Source organism: Gossypium arboreum, chromosome 7 (genome assembly GCF_025698485.1).
Source record: "Gossypium arboreum isolate Shixiya-1 chromosome 7, ASM2569848v2, whole genome shotgun sequence".
Taxonomy (NCBI): Eukaryota; Viridiplantae; Streptophyta; class Magnoliopsida; order Malvales; family Malvaceae; genus Gossypium; species Gossypium arboreum.
In genome coordinates, this window is record NC_069076.1 from 87,323,507 (window position 1) to 87,330,882 (window position 7,376).

The 7,376-nt window shown below is 34.0% G+C and overlaps 1 non-coding gene across 1 annotated transcript; it reads left to right on the top strand.

Annotated features, from left to right (window-relative positions):
* The first annotated feature begins 7,020 nt into the window (after window positions 1-7,020).
* Window positions 7,021-7,127, top strand: LOC128295909 (small nucleolar RNA R71). The gene has a single exon (XR_008286458.1). It is a non-coding gene; the product is annotated as a small nucleolar RNA R71 (small nucleolar RNA).
* Window positions 7,128-7,376: the final 249 nt, after the last annotated feature.

Here is a 7,376-nt window from a genome sequence, read left to right on the forward strand (position 1 = left end):
TCAAGCATGTTTAGCATGAGGATGATCGAGAGGCGCCGAGAAACCTCCCCACAGCACGAGGACCCACCAACTCAGCGACTACCACCCTCTCGTCTAGTTCATGCGAAGGCTTCATATGCTAACACCTCTGAGCGCCTTACCCGATTCCAGCAGTAGTGCTTTCAATGATTTGACAACATTGATGTACTCTACAGCAGATTTGTCAGCACATCCACATCTCATCGCCAGTCCCACCTCACGAACCATCCAGCGATGAAGATGTTTACAAATATTTATTTATTATTTTATGTTTTTAATTTTTATCTAAACTAATTTTGATTTTTGTTAGATTTTAGAATTTTATTTTATTTATTATTAATCTCGGTTATTTCTTTTTGAGTCCTTATTCTTCCTAATATCTCCTAAAAAGTTCCTAACTTTATCACAGTTATATAGAGCTCTTAAGCTCATCATCACATAGGAACTACAACTCCACCGGGGAAGATTCTCCACGACTGCCATGTCCTACTCGACCACAACCATAGTTACTACTAGATATAATATTCTTTTGGCACAGGACTTATGGCCTAATGAACCTCTACGACCGCCGGAGTATCCTCCTCCACTTTCAAACCGATCACTCTCTAAAACTCTAAGTTCGAGGAATTCATCATACAGGAAGTTTCACTTCTCTCCCTATCTTATTTTTATTCTCTAACATCTATCTTTGTACATTGAGGGCAATGTACATCTTAAGTGTGGGGGGTATTTATTTCACTATCAGAAAAAAATCCCTGAATAATCACCTTGTTCTCATAAAAAAAACTCTCATATCATATTTAGGATAAATTTTAATTGATTTATGATTTTGATTGATATATCTTGAATTAAAACATAGGGATTTATGCATTGATTATTTAAACTTTAAGACATTAGAGAATCAAGCATGATAAGTTGATTTTTAAGAAATTAAAATTATAGGTTGTTTCCCCAAGTCTAGGTATTACTTTGAATTAGAATTCACAAGTCTAAACATCAAAAAGCCATAATTTTTTGTGAGACTTTTGAACCTTTTGAGCATCTATTCATCCTTTCATGCTCACCTTTATTATTACTTTGAGTGCGTCAGTATTGAACTGTTATTCTAGAACTTGCTTGAATATGCATGTCGAGACCACACCATTTGATTTGATATTTCAAAATGATTAAGGCACTTAGGATTAACCCACTCATGCCATGAGAAGCCTACCTCCACGATTAACCCTTAGTAAACCCCCTTGAGCCCAACAAACCAATTCTTGTATTACTCTTAATGTTAACCTTTAACCCATTATTGTTGAAATCCCCTAAATTAATCCTCATTTTTGTTGAGATTTGAGTTGAATGGATTGCCTAGCTATGTTTTGTCTTGATATTTAGTCTATATTATTTTACTTGTTCATAAAAAAAAACAAAAAAAACTATGTATACATATCTGTAATTTCATATTCTGAGAAAAGCTCTGTTGTAAGCAAGTGAAGATTAACTCTTTTTTATAATTAAGGCAACTTTTCAAGTCAATCTCAATTTTGATCCTTTCTTTCAGCTTATGACCACACCCCCTAACCAAGCCTCAATACAACATTCTGAAAGACTTTTTGATTGATGTATCATCTTAAATTACAGTGGTGGAAATTTGATTTTCATGCAAGCCTATGGTAAGGACTTTTCATTATTGACTATTGAGTGCTACATTTATTGTCCTTAAACACCTCGAGTGATTTGAGTGAATATTTAGTGAGGATGTGAAACTCTGTGATATTTGAATCAAAGGTAATTACTTAGATGAGGAGAGACACCTATGTTTGCATGATTAAATACTCAACTTGAAATGTTTGAAACTTTTATGTTCTTTTAGTTGGATTCTCAATGTATGATTACCTATGGATTATTTTGAGATATTATCGATAAGAATTATAAGTTAAGGAGAATTTATTTTGATTATGAGTTGAGGATTTTGCTTGAGGACAAGCAAATGATTAAGTGTGGGGGTATTTGATAAACAGTAAATTATACATATTTTTTATCCCATGTTTAATGCATTTTATAGACGATTTCTCATTAGAATTGGTGAATTCGATACTCCTAATGCTTTAATTTCATATTTTGTACTCAGGAGAGCACCAAGAGTTAAAAGGATCAAAAAACAAGCCAAAAAGGGACAAAACGGACCAAATCGAGAAGATGACACAGCCTAAGCCTTGCCACACGAGTATCTCACACGCTCGTGACTTTCGAGGGTATCGACCAAGGCTTTCACGATTCACACGGCCTGGCTATTGAACCACACGGCCGTGTGTAATTTAATGGATCAAACACGGTCTGGCAATCACGTCACACGGACGTGTCCTTGCCAAGCCCCAGTTAAGTCCAATTCGAAAAAGGCCACTTTTGAGGGTTTCTAGGCATTCCAAAGCCTATAAATACGCACTAGAGGAGGAGGAAAAGGGGAGACGGAGAAGGGGGGTAAGGAATTACCCCAGGGAAGCCGATTGATCCATCTCAAAAGTCGGATTCATCACCAAGACTGAAGATCTCTCCTCAATTACCCTTCAAGAGTTTTTGGTTTTCTTTATGTTTTGTATTCTTTATTGTTCTGAAATGTTTTCTTATTTAGTTATGAACTAAATCCCCTAAATACCTAAGGGGAATGAAACCTAAGATGAATCTTGTTATTATTTTCTGAACCGTATGATAAATATTTAACTTGTTCTTAATTATGTGTACTTAATTCTTGTTTTGATGTCCCAGGATACTGATTCAAGATATGCTCTTATTCAGAGGAGGAATAGACCCTGTTTAAGAGTACTTTTGTCATAATTGAGTGGAGTTGATTGCGCCCCTAGAAATAGGGTGACAAGATTTTTCCGGATTAGGGTGAAACCTAATAAGGGGATCCATAGATTGAGTTAATGTAACCCTAGAGTGTTAATTAGAGAAAAGTCTCGGTTATTCAATCTAGGGATTAGACGTTATTAGTCTTGAATAGGGATAATAACATAACTTAGGAATATCTTCGGAACAGGTTGAATGAATACATCGTCCGGTTCGGAGCCAAAATAACAAGTAAATTCTAGGTGGATTTTTCCTTAGGTATTGTCTCAAGTCAATCGATTTTCCCAAAAGCAATTCCCCAATTCTTTTCTCTGTACATTTTTAGTTTAGTTAATAAACAACCCCTCTTTATTTCTAGGTTAGATAATAAAAAGTTAGTTCTTACTAGTACTTTTGGTTCCCTTGGGTACGATATCCTGGTCTTGCCATTACTATACTATTGTTCGATAGGTGCGCTTGCCTTTTCATCGTGATAATAGTTAGTCTAGGTTTGATCTTCATTTTAAATATTTATTACTTGTTACGAATCACGTGATCATCTACCTTACCTTTGCTGTTACTTACCATGATTCCTTGCCTCGGTTTTGGTTCAGGTTCTACTAACCCTTCCTTGTCTTAGATGGTAATTGCGTTGAGTTGTTCCCTTGGGTTAGATTCAGTGTTACTCGGCAGACTTGTGGTCGTTTAGATATTAATTTGGCGAGCTGTCCTATCTAAGTTTAGATCCCTTGGATCGACGCTTGTTGATTCTTAAGTGTTGTCTCAGTATTCTGAAAACGGGTTTCTGACACCAAGATGAATTTTATTAGCATCTTCTCAAGGTTCGGCTTTTTCTCTTGTTGGTAGGGTGGTTGTTAGAAGCCTGGAAGTGGTGGTCTCTAATTCCCTTGGCCTCCCCATGAGAAATTTGGGTGGTTCCTCCAACATGCATTGTAAGTATTACTGTAACGACTCATGTTTCACGGGCATCGAAAAAGTGAATTTAGGGCATCTGTCTTAGGAAAACAAGTCCGTAAATATTTATTAAAAATATTTATGAAGTTAGTTATGGGTTGAATTAGATTTTGATTAGGTGAATTTAGTTTAATTAGAAGTAATTATTAGAAAGGACTAAATTGAATAGAGTATAAAACTTAATCATAGAATAGAGAAAGGATAAAGGATTAAATTAGTAATTAAACCAAATTATTGACATGTGTAAATAGAGAATAAATACATGTGTATTTAAATTATTAGTACAAATGTATGTTATACATACATTTACTTATATATTAAGTAAAAGATATTTATTATTTTATTATTATTATTATATTTTATCTATTAATTGAGATAGTGACAATTGTATGGTGATAAATAACACATGTGTACATGTGTGTATAAATACACATGTATTATTTTTATTTGTTATTATATAGATATTTTATAATTAAATATTAATTAAGTAAATAAAATGAAATAAAGAATAAAGAAACAAAAGAAAAGAATAGAGAGTTACAAAGAAAGAAACGTGAAAGAGAGAAAGAAAGAAGAAAAGAAAAAGAAAAAGGGAAAATTGAAGGTTAAGGGCTTAAAGCTTGATTGGTAAGTTGATTTAGTTCTTTTTCTTGTGATTTTTATGTGTATGGAATCCTAATTCAAAGTTCTACATGTATGAGGTTAATATGAAAAAAAATAATGAATTTTAGATGTTTATTTAGATGAATAATTTGAGGATTTATGGGTTAATTTAAAAGAAATTTAAGTTAAAAGTGAAAATGAGTGAATTGTTAAAAGAATTTTAAGTTAGGTTTAAGTAGGGACTAAATTGAAAGGAGCTCAAAAGTTATGTTTTATGATGAATTTTATGAGCTAGAATTTATTAATGAGATGATTAAATGAAAATATGAAGATTAAGTTAAAGAAAAAGATTGGTTATGGAAAAAGGATGAAATTGGAATTTTTGTAAAACTCTAATAGAAAGTGAAAATGTGATTTATGAATTAGTGTATTGATAAATTTTAATTGTATAATTGTTCGTAGCTAATGCAGCACCAGAACTGTCGTTGAATGAGAAGGGAAAGGAAAAAGTGATCAAGGAATAGCTCGAGAAAAATATCAGTTTGTATTATCATAATTCAAGTTATTTCTTATTAAATGTTTAATTTTAATATATGTGTATGGAATTTGAATGTGAGGTAAGTAGTGATATTTGAATTGAATGAGAATTGGATTTGATTGATGAATGTATACATGTGTGAAATTGAATTGTATAATGATTTGTGGTGAATTTGAAATTGTGATTGAACTGTTATTGCGATGGATTTCAATTCGAATGATTACGATTAACTAAAAGTGAAAGTGATATAAATATGTGATTTTGATACCCTATTAACTAGTCGGGCTAGGGTGGATATAGTTGGCATGCCATAGGATAGGAAGAGTTCAGGGATTCTTCGACTTCGAGTCGATGAGACACTTAGTGTGTCATATTTACTTCGGATAGATTCGATGAGGCGTTGGTCGCCACTTTGCTTCGGCTTAGCCGATGAGACGTTGGTCATCAGTTATTTGCTTCAAACTATCCGATGAGGCGTTAGTCGCCATTCTGGTGTATTGGTTGGATCCGAGTATCCGCTAAAGTCTGAGTCATGTTAATAGGAGAAAATAAGTGAAATAAAAAAGTCAAATGAATTTGATTAATCGAGCTATCGAATAAAATGAGAAAGTGATATTGTAAGATGAAATGTGAGATGAAATTTGTAAAAAGATTGAAGGCATGAACCAAAGGTTTAGAAGTGTTTATATTTGAAATGTGAATTGAATAATTATATGTGGTTGAGAGATGAATCAAAGGTTCATAAGTTATTTGAAATCTCATTGGTGATTTATTGGATCTAACATTGGAAATGATATAATGGAAATATGATAGTTTGGTAAGAATTTATATGTATGATTTGCTAATTATCTATGTATGTTATGATATTTTATTGTTGTTATAATTTGAATTATGATAATACCACTGAGTATTTCCAATACTCAGCGTATGGTTGTTTCCTGTGCACAAGTTAGGTAAAGTTGAAGTTCAGTCAAGCATCCGAGTCAATCTCGACCTCAGCTCAATTTTGGTGAAGCATCTATCTTTTAGATATGTGGCATGTACTAGGTTTGGTTTTGGCACTTGTAAATGCTTTATATTTTGAATGTAAATATGGTGCATAATCCTTAAGAGGTAATGAAATGAATGAATGAGAATTTGCTAAGTTTGAAAGGTTTGATGAATGTTATTTGATCAAGTTATATAAGTAAATGTTTTAGGCATGAATAGGGTGTGTTTAGTATGTGAAAATAGCTTTAAAATGGTCAAAAATCATCTTTTCACACGACTAAGTCACATGGGCGTGTGCCCAGGCCGTGTGGAATAGTCAGAATTGGCCATAGGTTAGTTCTACGACCATGTGAATAAGTCAGAATCTGCCCACGGGTAGGCCACACGGGCATGCTCCAGGCCACACGAGCGTTCACCAGGCCACACAGGCATGTGCCCCTATCTTCAAGAAAAAATTTCTAAAGTTGTCAGTTTAGTTCCGAATCACTTCTAAAACATATATTGTGCCCCGTAAGCCCATATTAAGGACTTTAAGATGAAATTTGATAAGAATTGATCCAGAATGTAAAGCTTATGACTCGGTTTTGTATAAATGTTAGTGTATAAGTCTGGTAATGCCTCGTAGCCCTATTCCGATGACGGCTTGGGGTTAGGGGGTGTTACAATTACTATAAGGATTATTTTAAGATTGAGGATTATTACCCATGTAATTTAACTGCTCGTTCTCCATGTTGTGGCCATAGGGTGGGTATTTTAAATTGTTTGATCCACCTCCACTTGCTTCGCACTGCATTACTGGGTGAACCTGTGAAGAACCAAGAAAACCATCAATTTTTCTATTCAAAAGTTCTACCTGATTAGAGAGCATGGTGACCAAATCGACGTTAAAAATGCAGGCTATTATTGTTGGCTTTGTCCTAATGACTTGCCACTGATAATTATTCATTGACATCTCTTCTATAAATTCATAAGCATCCTCTGGTGTCTTATTAGTGATAGTTCAACTCGTAGCTGCGTCAATCATCTCTCTAGTCGAAGGATTCAGCCCATTGTGAAAAGTTTGAACCTGTAGCCAGAGTGGTAACCCATGGTGAGGGCACATTCTCAAAAGGTCCTTGTATCTCTCTCATGCATCATAGAGTGTTTCTAAATCTATCTGAACAAAAGAAGAGATATCATTACGTAATTTAGCCGTTTTAGTCGGCGGAAAATATTTTAATAAAAACTTTTCGATCATTTGTTCCCAAGTAATGATTGACCCTCGTGGTAACGAGTTCAACCACTGTTTAGCTTTATTTCTCAATGAAAAGGTAAATGAACGAAGACGAATGGCATCATCAGAAACGCCATTGATTTTAAATGTATCACAAAACTTCAAAAAATTTGCCAAGTGAGCATTGGGATCCTCGTCCTGCAAATCATCAAACTGAACAAATTG